The following is a 13,922-nucleotide window of genomic DNA, read 5'->3' as shown; positions in this document are numbered from 1 at the left end:
GAAATAACTAGGCGAATTTAGCATTGAAATAACTGGGTGATTTGCTAGTGACTGGTCACAGAAATGCCTACACATCTGAGCTATTCACAGTACTATATAGTGAACCAATAAAAACTAAAATATAAATTACCTTCATGTTATCAATAAACTCTATATTCTCCAATCAGCTAAGCTACCAACCATAAGTCGTTATATATCACAATGCTATATGGCGAAAAAAATGGGTGGATTCTTACCCTCAAATTTCCGTACCACGGATAGCTACGGGCCCCGTTCAGACGGACGAGTTCGTCCATGGTCGGAACAGAGGAGGGGGAGAGAGACAGCTGCGAAGCCCTAGTATACTCCATGTTGTAAACCATACCATTAACCGTGGTGTGAGAGGTATTAAGAGGCAATGCTGGCGAAAGAGCTGCGGTCTGAAGGTCATCGTAAAATTACAATTAATTAAGAACAGAAATGATTTAACACATCTTTCCAGTGGTTACTAAGCCTGAATCCATCTTCTCGGTTGAAATTGTCTCTGTGCTTGTATATGTGAATGGCCTCATGAACGAATCTCTCATGGTAGCCAGTTGGTTTGCAAAGAACCTCCGTCTTGGAGAAGTCAATGTCATGTGAGCCCACTGAATTGTAACAGTGATCTGCCACGGCAGAGGAGTTCGTCTTACCGTGTTTCAAGTCTGCTTTATGTTCGCGGATGCGGTCCGAGATATGTCTTTTGGTTTCTCCAATGTAGCTACTACCACAGAGGCACTTTAGTTTGTAAACGCCCGGGTACTGTATGTCTGGAAGAGCATCTTTTACAGATGGAACTAAATCACGGATTTTGTGTACTGTGTTGAATCGGACCTGGATCTTGTGTTTATTCAGGATTTTGGAGATCTTTTTAGTGACCCCTGCAATGTAGGGTAAGGTGATGGTTTTGAGTGGCTCCACAAGAGGATCCTTCTTCATGACTGGAGTGATGGCTTTGCGGATTGTGTAGTCGGAGTAGCCATTAGCCCTGAGAGCCTGGTGTACGTGCTTGAGTTCACTGGTAATGTGTTCCTGGTCGGAAATGCATTGGGCTCTATGGTATAGAGTCTTGATGAGGCAGTTCTTCTGGGATGGATGGTGGTGGGAATCCGGTTTCAAGTAAGCATCTGTATGGGTAGCTTTCCTGTAGACAGAGTGGCTCATTGAACCATCATGTCTCCTTTTAATTAAGACATCCAGAAAGGGTAGTTTGCCATCTTTTTCGACCTCCATGGTAAATCTGATGGCTGGGTGTATGGAATTGATGTGGTCGCGGAATTGGTCTAGAGCAGGCTGGCCATGTGGCCAGATGACAAAGGTGTCATCAACGTACCTCTTCCATAAGGTCGGGCGTAGAGTGGCAGTCTGGATGGCGTCAGTTTCAAATTTTTCCATGAATACGTTGGCTACAACCGGAGATAGGGGGGAGCCCATTGGGGTGCCCTCAGTTTGTTTGTAGAAAGTTCCATTCCAGGTGAAGTATGTGTTGGTTAAGCAATGTCTCACCAGGGGGGGTACATCAGTATGCAGTCCTTGATGAACCAGGTCTTCAATGATAGCGATGGTGTCAGGTACCGGGACTTTGGTGAACAAGGACACCACATCAAAACTGACAAGCAGGTCGTTTGGGGACAGGGAAATGTCTTTGATTGTCGATACCAGGTGAGTAGAATTTAGTACCGCAGAGGTGGTTTTTCCAGTGAAAGGTCGCAGTATATCAGCCAGAAAACGTGCCAGTTTGTAGGTGGGGGAGCTGATAGTAGAGACGATGGGACGAAGGGGTGTATCTTCTTTGTGTATCTTTGGAAGGCCATATAATCTTGGTGGTCTGGCAGCAGAGGGTTTCAACAAGAACTGTTTGTTCTCATCAATTAATGCTGTTGAATCAGAGATAATTTTGTTCGTTTTGGTGACCAGGCTGTTGCTGGGATCTCTTTTTATTTTTGTATAGCTGCCATCGTTGAGTAGTTCTTGAATTTTGTTGTTATATTCTGTTTTGTCCATGATGACAGTGGCATTGCCTTTGTCGGCTGAGAGAACGACAATATCATCCCTATTCTTAGTTTTTTCGGTAAAGTCACGTTGAAGAGAAACAACAAAAGAACAAAATATATATAAAAACAATAAAAAATTCTCACGACGTTTCGACCATAACTCAAACGGTCATCATCAGGTGTGTCGGTTTGCATAAATTTATTTTGAAAACGACATATTTATTTGTTTATATAAAAATAACGTTTGCGTCACGCGCAACGATTGGCTGTTTGCCAGGACTAGTCCATCTATTTTTTGAAAAGAGGAGGGGGGAGACGAAATTTGTTTTTATGTATGCTGTCTGAAAGCCACTGTAAGCGTGAACAATCAATCAAGAACTGAAATGATTTATCAAATCTTTCCAATGATTGCTAAGATAGAATCCATCTTCTCGGTTGAAATTGTCTCTGTGTTTGTATATGTTTGTATATGTGGATATATATTTGTATATGTGGATATATATTTTGTTCTTTTGTTGTTTCTCTTCAACGTGACTTTACCGAAAAAACTAAGAATATGAATTACTGCAGTCACGAAAGCTTTAAATCAAAATATCATCCCTCTTTTTTAATTGAGATAATTCAAAACGTTCGTCTTTGCTGATGTTGCTAGGTGGCAACTTAGCGTTTTTGAGGGTTGCAGCGATTTCAGATCTTGCTACGTCTGCAGAGATGTGACTCAAGCCCTTGAGTGCAACGTCGACATGGGCAATGATATCATTAACCGGTACGTGTCTCGGTGTGACAGCAAAGTTTAGACCTTTAGCTAAAACGGATTTCAGACCATCAGAAATGGAACTGTTACTGCGATTAATTACGACTTTGTTGACGTCTATCTTTTCGGTGTGTGGATCCGATTTTTTGCTGGAGAGGTGATTGAATTTGGAAATCAAATTGTCCCTACATTGGTTCGACATAGTGGCAGCCGAAGAGGTAGTCATATTGTCTACATGTTCCCAATCCGATGTAGACATTGTTGCTGTCAATTTTAAGTGTGATTTGTAGAGTGTCTTGTCTAACTGATCGAGTTCGGTGCGTGTAAGTCTGATTTTTTCCGAGATAAGAGCGAAGCTAGTTCTAGCTAGAATTCGTTTTGCATTGAGAGAAGTTGCAACAGTAGATGCAAAACGAATTCTAGCTAGAACTAGCTTCGAATTCTAGCTAGAACTAGCTTCGCTCTTATCTCGGAAAAAATCAGACTTACACGCACCGAACTCGATCAGTTAGACAAGACACTCTACAAATCACACTTAAAATTGACAGCAACAATGTCTACATCGGATTGGGAACATGTAGACAATATGACTACCTCTTCGGCTGCCACTATGTCGAACCAATGTAGGGACAATTTGATTTCCAAATTCAATCACCTCTCCAGCAAAAAATCGGATCCACACACCGAAAAGATAGACGTCAACAAAGTCGTAATTAATCGCAGTAACAGTTCCATTTCTGATGGTCTGAAATCCGTTTTAGCTAAAGGTCTAAACTTTGCTGTCACACCGAGACACGTACCGGTTAATGATATCATTGCCCATGTCGACGTTGCACTCAAGGGCTTGAGTCACATCTCTGCAGACGTAGCAAGATCTGAAATCGCTGCAACCCTCAAAAACGCTAAGTTGCCACCTAGCAACATCAGCAAAGACGAACGTTTTGAATTATCTCAATTAAAAAAGAGGGATGATATTGTCGTTCTCTCAGCCGACAAAGGCAATGCCACTGTCATCATGGACAAAACAGAATATAACAACAAAATTCAAGAACTACTCAACGATGGCAGCTATACAAAAATAAAAAGAGATCCCACCAACAGCCTGGTCACCAAAACGAACAAAATTATCTCTGATTCAACAGCATTAATTGATGAGAACAAACAGTTCTTGTTGAAACCCTCTGCTGCCAGACCACCAAGATTATATGGCCTTCCAAAGATACACAAAGAAGATACACCCCTTCGTCCCATCGTCTCTACTATCAGCTCCCCCACCTACAAACTGGCACGTTTTCTGGCTGATATACTGCGACCTTTCACTGGAAAAACCACCTCTGCGGTACTAAATTCTACTCACCTGGTATCGACAATCAAAGACATTTCCCTGTCCCCAAACGACCTGCTTGTCAGTTTTGATGTGGTGTCCTTGTTCACCAAAGTCCCGGTACCTGACACCATCGCTATCATTGAAGACCTGGTTCATCAAGGACTGCATACTGATGTACCCCCCCTGGTGAGACATTGCTTAACCAACACATACTTCACCTGGAATGGAACTTTCTACAAACAAACTGAGGGCACCCCAATGGGCTCCCCCCTATCTCCGGTTGTAGCCAACGTATTCATGGAAAAATTTGAAACTGACGCCATCCAGACTGCCACTCTACGCCCGACCTTATGGAAGAGGTACGTTGATGACACCTTTGTCATCTGGCCACATGGCCAGCCTGCTCTAGACCAATTCCGCGACCACATCAATTCCATACACCCAGCCATCAGATTTACCATGGAGGTCGAAAAAGATGGCAAACTACCCTTTCTGGATGTCTTAATTAAAAGGAGACATGATGGTTCAATGAGCCACTCTGTCTACAGGAAAGCTACCCATACAGATGCTTACTTGAAACCGGATTCCCACCACCATCCATCCCAGAAGAACTGCCTCATCAAGACTCTATACCATAGAGCCCAATGCATTTCCGACCAGGAATACATTACCAGTGAACTCAAGCACGTACACCAGGCTCTCAGGGCTAATGGCTACTCCGACTACACAATCCGCAAAGCCATCACTCCAGTCATGAAGAAGGATCCTCTTGTGGAGCCACTCAAAACCATCACCTTACCCTACATTGCAGGGGTCACTAAAAAGATCTCCAAAATCCTGAATAAACACAAGATCCAGGTCCGATTCAACACAGTACACAAAATCCGTGATTTAGTTCCATCTGTAAAAGATGCTCTTCCAGACATACAGTACCCGGGCGTTTACAAACTAAAGTGCCTCTGTGGTAGTAGCTACATTGGAGAAACCAAAAGACATATCTCGGACCGCATCCGCGAACATAAAGCAGACTTGAAACACGGTAAGACGAACTCCTCTGCCGTGGCAGATCACTGTTACAATTCAGTGGGCTCACATGACATTGACTTCTCCAAGACGGAGGTTCTTTGCAAACCAACTGGCTACCATGAGAGATTCGTTCATGAGGCCATTCACATATACAAGCACAGAGACAATTTCAACCGAGAAGATGGATTCAGGCTTAGTAACCACTGGAAAGATGTGTTAAATCATTTCTGTTCTTAATTAATTGTAATTTTACGATGACCTTCAGACCGCAGCTCTTTCGCCAGCATTGCCTCTTAATACCTCTCACACCACGGTTAATGGTATGGTTTACAACATGGAGTATACTAGGGCTTCGCAGCTGTCTCTCTCCCCCTCCTCTGTTCCGACCATGGACGAACTCGTCCGTCTGAACGGGGCCCGTAGCTATCCGTGGTACGGAAATTTGAGGGTAAGAATCCACCCATTTTTTTCGCCATATAGCATTGTGATATATAACGACTTATGGTTGGTAGCTTAGCTGATTGGAGAATATAGAGTTTATTGATAACATGAAGGTAATTTATATTTTAGTTTTTATTGGTTCACTATATAGTACTGTGAATAGCTCAGATGTGTAGGCATTTCTGTGACCAGTCACTAGCAAATCACCCAGTTATTTCAATGCTAAATTCGCCTAGTTATTTCAATGCTAAATTCTCCTGTTTTGATTTGTACTAAGTGCCTCGGTGAATGTGTATGCTCTGACTTCAACGTAACTATTTCTGTAGCAGTTACAAGCGAATGCCTTAATTTAGCTATTTCAATGCTAAATTCTATGCTAATTCCTTTTAACAATGGGTGCCTCTGCGGATGTGTATGCTTTAACTTTTAACATAGCTATTTCTGTGACCAGTCACAAGCTAATCATTCAGCCTTTTCAATGCTAAATTTTATGCTAATTCCTTCGTCAAGGCTCTATGTTCCTCTCACACAGCTTAAAAGCCGTGATCTGAACGTGGCTCTCTCACTCCAGCGCTGTCCTACCAGACAGTCTCGCTCCCTTCACCTGATGAAGGCCGCTTGTGTTGTGGCCGAAACGTCGTGAGAATATTATTGTGTTATTTTATTTTATCAATTTATTATTTTATTCTCATTCTACGTGACTTTACCGAAAGAACCAAAGAAGATGAATCATTGCAGTCACGAAAGCTTTAAATCGAAACAGAACTATATAGCTCAGTAGGCCTTACCTGGTAAAATAAAAATAGTTTATAGTTTAGTTTTTGTTTAAATCACAACCTGGTCCATGTGTGCATTTAAGGTCATCTTTGTACGTCTATGGGTCTCTACGCGAGTATCGACGTGAGTCTACGGGTTTCTGTGCAAGCCGCTGGAGGCCGGGCTGAGCACCATCAACTCGCGACGCTTGAGAACCCAGATGAATGGCACAGTATTCGGTGATGCTGCTGTGCTGGCAGTGATGCACAAATAACGAAACAACTCGAATCGGTCCGTGTCAATAGCAACAATGTGTGCGGGACTCTCACATGAAACACCCCTGTCGACAATCAGCGACGTTTCAGGCAACTGCACTTCTTCACAGCAGGCCGTCCGTGCCCGAGACCCACGGGCGGTGGTGGCCTCACTGCTGCAAGTGGCTGCTGTAGTCCAGCTCTCTGCAGGCAGCAAGCGGGGGTTGGTGGATCACGCACAGATGCTGTGACCCCCCTTTCCGTGGGCGTCGAGGAGGCGTCGTGCCCCAGCTCTGCCAGGATCATGTGGACGTCACCTGTACCGTCTGTAGGGGATACAGCGTTTCCCCCTTGCTCGTGTTGGTTTTCAATGGGTGCTCCGGTTTGCTCCCAAACGTAAGGGCTCATTATTTGGCCGATAACACCTTGATGTAGAGAGGACCGTAGAGCTCGGGCAATTGTTGGAGGAGCCGACTCCTCAAGCGCGTGGCTGCTGCTTCATCCCCACTCCTTGTCTGCGGTTGCTCCTCCTCTGAGTCGTCTTCTCGCTCTCTCTACGAGAGCGAGGAGCGGGTACCGTGTGGCGGTCGCGCAGCTAACGTTGTTATAGCTTAAGATGCATGACAATATATTAACATTTGTTTAAAGTTTACTTAACTTAATAATAATCTTGATTTGAAGTTTTCGTGACTGCAGGAATCCATGCTCTTTGGTTCTTTCGGTAAAGTCACATAGAAAAGTATTAATAATAAATCACCACGTTTCGATCGCCTCCATCGGGCAAGTAATGAGTGTTTACAAGTGTAGAGGTGTTAACTACGCACTGTTCGGTAACCTGCATTGTCACAAGGTATCAAAGGGGCAGTGCAGCGTTACCTCTGTGTACATAACGATTGGGGTCAGACGAGGTGAAGTGGATCGTAGCCACAGTTTGGTAAGAACCAATCAGACAGTTCCACGTGGGAATGTGGGATTGGTTACACCTGGCCACAAACGAGTATAAGAAGGGTGACCACGCAAAGCACGGGGAGTTCTCTCCCTACATGAAGACCGAAGCCCGGGCTGAAGAATAGCTAGGACCCTGGACCCAGCCTTCCAGCCCTTCTGAGGGCTAAGGCTCGGCGTATCAAGTGGTCAGGACTCACCGGGCCAGCGGTGAGTCAGATAGCCTCTCCTAGGTTCCAGCCGGAGGACTCTGGGATAGCGGTAGACGTGTAAGTCCCGCCAAGATAGAAGGCTTTACCTCCTTAGGTATCAAGGAGACCTGTGTGTAGGTTACGCTGAGTCCGGAGGCTGTACCTCCTTAGGGTATCGGATGAGGGGACCCTATACCCCTCCGTGTGTTAAGGACTGTGTAAGAGAAAGAATTACAATAAACAGAGTGTGCCTCATAATAAGTTTATTCGTATTCCTAGTATTTTTATAAATAAATAAATACACCGTTTAAAAATAAATAAATGTATGCAAACCGACATACCTGAAGACGACCGTTTGTGTTATGGTCGAAACGTGAGAATTTTTATTGTTATATATATTTTATTATTTTATTGTTTCCCTTCAACGTGACTTTACCGAAAGAACTAAGAATATGAATTACTGCAGTCATGAAAGCTTTAAATCAAAGTTTATTCGTCTTTATAAACACTACACAAGTAATGAGTATTTACAAGTAATGACCATTTACAAGTAATGAGTGTTTACAAGTGGTAGGAAACCGGAGCACCCCGAGAAAACCCACACGTGAGAGAGGGGGAAACACGATATCCCATACAGACGGAACATTTGGAGATGAGTCGACGTTTTCGCTGTTCTTCTGGCGAGTCAGGGCTGCGGCTCCATGACACCCACAGCGCTGGGTCACAGCAGCGCCGTGCAGCAGCGCGGTCACCGCCACGCTAAACGTCTACCTTGTCGTGACCTTGTCGTGACCTTGTCGTGCCTGCCCATCCCCCTATGTCCCCCCCACCGCTCGCCCCGCGCGTCAAGCGACGTCAGGTAGCTCGCACATCGCAACAGCTGCGACAAATCCGTGGTGCAGCTCGCAAGACCCCGCGCCGCCCCGCCTCCACGCTGTTGTGTGCGACGTCAGACGCCCCTAGTCACGGTCAGTGAGCAGAGGCACGGGACGAGGAATGTTTCCTTGACGCACGCAGCAAACCTCTGGATCTGCCGGTCCAACTCGTTTCCTCTCTGCAGATTTCGGCCCCAAAGCAAACAACGCTCTGCCCGCGTCCCTCGCGTCCGCCTATGCAATCAGAACACCCCCCCCCCCCCCTGCAAGGCGGCCGTCAGCGACGGAAGAGATTGGCGGTGAATTTGTTCACCTTGAGCCAGCGGGCAGAGCGAGGAGGCCGACGGCGACTCCCCGTGTTGTTTTTGATGGGGAGCGGGAGCGGTGGCGCAGAAGTTAGCGCACCGCGCTACGAACACGGCGAACGAGCACAGTTCTAGGCCGACTCACGGCTAACGTCAGCGACGAAGATCTGAACCGTTGCCGCGCCGAACCTAGGACAACTCAGCCGTAAATGATTGCCTGGTGCGGTGTTTTAAGCGTCAGAACTGCAGAGATACAAAGGCGGCCGGGGAGTGATCCCAATCAGAACACCCCCTCGTGTGCCGTGCCGACGTTTCGAGGTGCTCGCTGACAGCCCTTGCCCCCGACGATGTGTTAAGGCTGTATCAGCATGGCGCACAAGGGCGTGGGTGGCCAGCACCACGCCCGGCCGCCTTTGTCTCCCCAGTGCTGATGTTTACACACCGCACAAGGAAACCCATTAAGGCTGAGTCGACCTAAGGGAGGACCAGTTCAGATATGTGCCACTGTAATAATTATTGGTCGTGAGCTTGAATCGAAATACGGCTCACTGGGTTCGTAGCGCACAGCAGCGCTCACCACTGCACTACCACAACATTGCACCCCCATCAACCAGCTTGGTGAAGTATGGTCAAACAGTTATGGGGGGGTGCGGGTGCTCAAAAAGGAGTGCAGCATTGCATGTGTACCAAACGCTCTCCTCAACTTAATCCAGACCACCGCATCAATAGAACTGCCATTCATGTTTGGCGTCTTCTTTCTATCACATCCAGCTGCTCAAGCCAGATGACCGCGTCAGGAGCAGCGGAGTTAGATCGCTGTGATGTCTCCTTCGTATTTGTGGAAGTCGCACACTGCTGGAGAGTTTTTAATTCTACATTTGTGCACCAACCATCCGCACCTGCCATGGATTGTGTGCCAACATTGTTCGTTGTCGGCCACCAGCTTAATAGCTGAGAGTGCGGCCACCGCTTGCAGCAGGCAGCAGCGAGACGAGGACCCGACGGTGAGGCGTGTTGAGCCCTCTTCAGGGGACTCCTCTGTTGCGTCGTTATATACAGAGGAGCGCAGAGCTCGGGCAATTGTTGGAAGAGAAGCTCCTCCCTCCCCGTGGCTGCTGCTACCTCCCCTGCTCCTCATCTCTGGGTCCTCCTCCACCTCCTCCTCCACCTGGCGCCTCTGAGTCGCCCCCCCCCTCTTTCTGAGTCGCCCCCTCTTTCTGAGTCGCCCCCCCCTCTCTCTCTCTCTCTGACTCGCCCCCCCCTCTTTCTGAGTCGCCCCCCCCTCTCTCTCTCTGAGTCGCCCCCCCCTCTCGTTCTGAGTCGCCCCCTCTTTCTGAGTCGCCCCCCCTCTCTCTCTCTGACTCGCCCCCCCTCTTTCTGAGTCGCCCCCCCTCTTTCTCTGAGTCGCCCCCCTCTCTCTGACTCGCCCCCCCTCTCTCTCTGAGTCGCCCCCCCCTCTCTCTGACTCGCCCCCCCCCCCTCTCTCTAAGTCGCCCCCCTCTCTCTCTCTGAGTCGCCCCCCTCTCTCTCTCTGACTCGCCCCCCCCCCTCTCTCTGACTCGCCCCCCCTCTCTCTCTGAGTCGCCCCCCCCCTCTCTCTCTGACTCGCCCCCCCTCTCTCTCTGAGTCGCCCCCCCTCTCTCTCTCTGAGTCGCCCCCCCCCTCTCTCTTTGACTCGCCCCCCCTCTCTCTCTGACTCGTCCCCCCCTCTCTGACTCGCCCCCCCCTCTCTCTCTGACTCGCCCCCCCCTCTCTCTGAGTCGCCCCCCCTCTCTCTCTCTGAGTCGCTCCCCCCTCTCTGAGTCGCCCCCCCCTCTCTCTCTGAGTCGCCCCCCTCTCTCTCTCTGACTCGCCCCCCCCTTTTTCTGAGTCGCCCCCCTCTCTCTCTGAGTCGCCCCCCCTGTCTCTCTGAGTCGCCCCCCCCTCTCTCTCTCTGAGTCGCCCCCCCTCTCTCTCTCTGAGTCGCCCCCCCCTCTCTCTGAGTCGCCCCCCCCTCTCTCTCTGAGTCGCCCCCCTCTCTCTCTCTGACTCGCCCCCCCTCTCTCTCTGAGTCGCCCCCCCTCTCTCTCTCTCTGACTCGCCCCCCCCTCTCTCTCTGACTCGCCCCCCCTCTCTCTCTGAGTCGCCCCCCCTCTCTCTCTGACTCGCCCCCCCTTCTCTCTCTCTGAGCGAGGTGCGGGCACAATGCGGCCGTGGCAGCGGCGCAGTGTCACGAGCTGACGAGTCGAGATGATGAATTATGAACATCCCCAATTCAAGACTAATTGCCCCCGCCTCCACCCCCCCCCCCATTCAATTGTGCCCCCCCCCACCCCCACGCGTGTTACCCGTCGATCGACACCCTCGTCGTAGGGGCTCACGACACAGGTGGTGATGGTGAAGCCGCTGCTCGTTCATTTAACTCGGGCGGATTTTCCAGGCCGCCTGGTCACGCGACGAACCAGTCGGGCAGCATCTCGGACCGCGCGCGTGGAAAGGGGCCGCCACGTGTCGCGAGTCCAGCCCTTGCGCAACCAACACAGGAATGCATTTCCTCCTCCTCCTCCTCCTCCAGCCCTGAGCGCCCCGTACGCAGAGGACGACACCTCGACCCCCCCCCCTCCTCCGTGCGTGGTTCCCCAGCGCTCGCGCGGCTCGTGTGCCGCACCCGAAGGCCTCCCCACTCGCGCTGCCACCGCTCGTACGTGACAATCGTCTTGGGGTCGTATTTCATCACCACGCTGCTTAGTGCGGCGTGTTGGTGGTGCTGATGGGGACGTGCTGGCAGGGCTGGTTCAGCCTCTCCAGTCGCCACTGATGATGCAAAGGCGACGATGACCGTGGCTGGGAAGCTGATCTTGGGTCTGTGTGTTTACACGTTGCGTTCCGAGCGCGGTTGCGTTGCTAACCGCTACGCCACGTACAGCCGAATTGCTTGACTCAACTAATTGAGTGGGGATGCTATTTTATATATTTGGGGTAGAATAAATTCCCTAATTAAAGCAATCCATGCTGTAGGCGGGTGCCTAGTAAGCTAGCGGTGAAGATTACCACAAGTCTAAGTAATCTGATATTAACCCAAGGTATGTATAACCGTTCACAGTGTCATTATTACTTAATCATAACCTTTTGACTCTGCGTATAGGCGAGTCAATCACATTTGCGTGCCATATATATTTCAAGTCCGAAATGATTCCGAATGTAATTGAGGGGCGACGGACGACACGGAACCTACGGGGCTCGAGGTGAGGAGAGCGGAGCGCAACTGCGGGGCGCGGCGTTGGGTGGAGCCCGAGCCGATAGCAGAGTCGGAGTCGTCCACCGTCACCACCATCGTCCACCACCACCACCACCACCATCGTCCACCACCACCATCGTCATGACCATGAGCTGGCTCCAGTGCAGTCATCATTCTGATCACACGAGGCCGCTAAGTCCGCTCCGACACCCGACGTTTGGTGAGTTTGATTTGAATCACAATGGCCAACTCTATAATAACCGCGTCACTGTTCATTACATCTGCAACTTTAAACGGGATGACGTGACGATGGTTTCTTTTACACTTACAGCTTTACTAATATTAATAGCAATGCATGATTACATAGCCATTAACAGCTCTGTCAATCAGTAATGCTATTAAACCACCAGAGGATGTATGTGTACGGTGGACATGCACCGTGCCCATGTCTCGAATTAACATGACGCCGTTCGCTTTTTAAATCCGACACAGGGGAATAAACAACCCCTCGCGTTTCCTCCCTCGCTGTTTCTGTCAGCAGCTGCGGGGTGACTCGGTGAGCCATCAACTACGGAGTGATTCGGTGAGCCATCAACTACGGAGTGACTCGGTGAGCCATCAACTGCGGGGTGACTCGGTGAGCCATCAACTGCGGAGTGACTCGGTGAGCCAGCAGCTGCGGAGTGACTCGGTGAGCCATCAGCTGCGGAGTGACTCGGTGAGCCATCAGCTGCGGAGTGACTCGGTGAGCCATCAGCTGCGGAGTGACTCAGTGAGCCATCAGCTGCGGAGTGACTCGGTGAGCCATCAGCTGCGGGGTGACTCGGTGAGTCAGCAGCTGCGGGGTGACTCGGTGTGTCAGCAGCTGCGGAGTGACTCGGTGAGCCAGCAGCTGCGGAGTGACTCGGTGAGCCATCAGCTGCGGAGTGACTCGGTGAGCCATCAACTGCGGAGTGACTCGGTGAGCCATCAACTGAGGAGTGACTCGGTGAGCCATCAGCTGCGGGGTGACTCGGTGAGCCAGCATCTGCGGGGTGACTCGGTGAGCCAGCAGCTGCGGAGTGACTCGGTGAGTCAACAGCTGAGGGGTGACTCTGTGAGCCATCAACTGCGGAGTGACTCGGTGAGCCAGCAGCTGAGGGGTGACTCTGTGAGCCATCAACTGCGGAGTGACTCGGTGAGTCAGCAGCTGAGGGGTGACTCTGTGAGCCACCAACTGCGGAGTGACTCGGTGAGCCAGCAGCTGAGGGGTGACTCTGTGAGCCATCAACTGCGGAGTGACTCGGTGAGCCATCAGCTGAGGGGTGACTCGGTGAGCCATCAACTGAGGGGTGACTCGGTGAGCCATCAACTGCGGGGTGACTCAGTGAGCCATCAACTGCGGAGTGACTCGGTGAGCCAGCAGCTGAGGGGTGACTCTGTGAGCCAGCAGCTGAGGGGTGACTCTGTGAGCCAGCAGCTGAGGGGTGACTCGGTGAGCCATCAACTGCGGAGTGACTTGGCGAGCCATCAACTGCGGAGTGACTCGGTGTGTCAGCAGCTGCGGGGTGACTCGGTGAGCCAGCAGCTGAGGGGTGACTCAGTGAGCCATCAACTGAGGGGTGACTCGGTGAGCCAGCAGCTGAGGGGTGACTCAGTGAGCCATCAACTGAGGGGTGACTCGGTGAGCCAGCAGCTGAGGGGTGACTTGGCGAGCCAGCAGCGGGGCTCACCCACTCACCCAATTCCAACCTCGCAACACACGGCAGCGTTACACCCTCCAGTTTACCCCAAACACGTGAGCACAAGGAGGAGACTGAACGTTTCGTTACTCATTCCC

This window comes from Petromyzon marinus, chromosome 62, assembly GCF_048934315.1.
Source record: "Petromyzon marinus isolate PM22_M1 ecotype Great Lakes invasive population chromosome 62, UKy_Petmar_22M1.pri1.0, whole genome shotgun sequence".
Classification (NCBI taxonomy): Eukaryota; Metazoa; Chordata; class Hyperoartia; order Petromyzontiformes; family Petromyzontidae; genus Petromyzon; species Petromyzon marinus.
Note: the sequence above shows the minus strand (reverse complement) of the source record.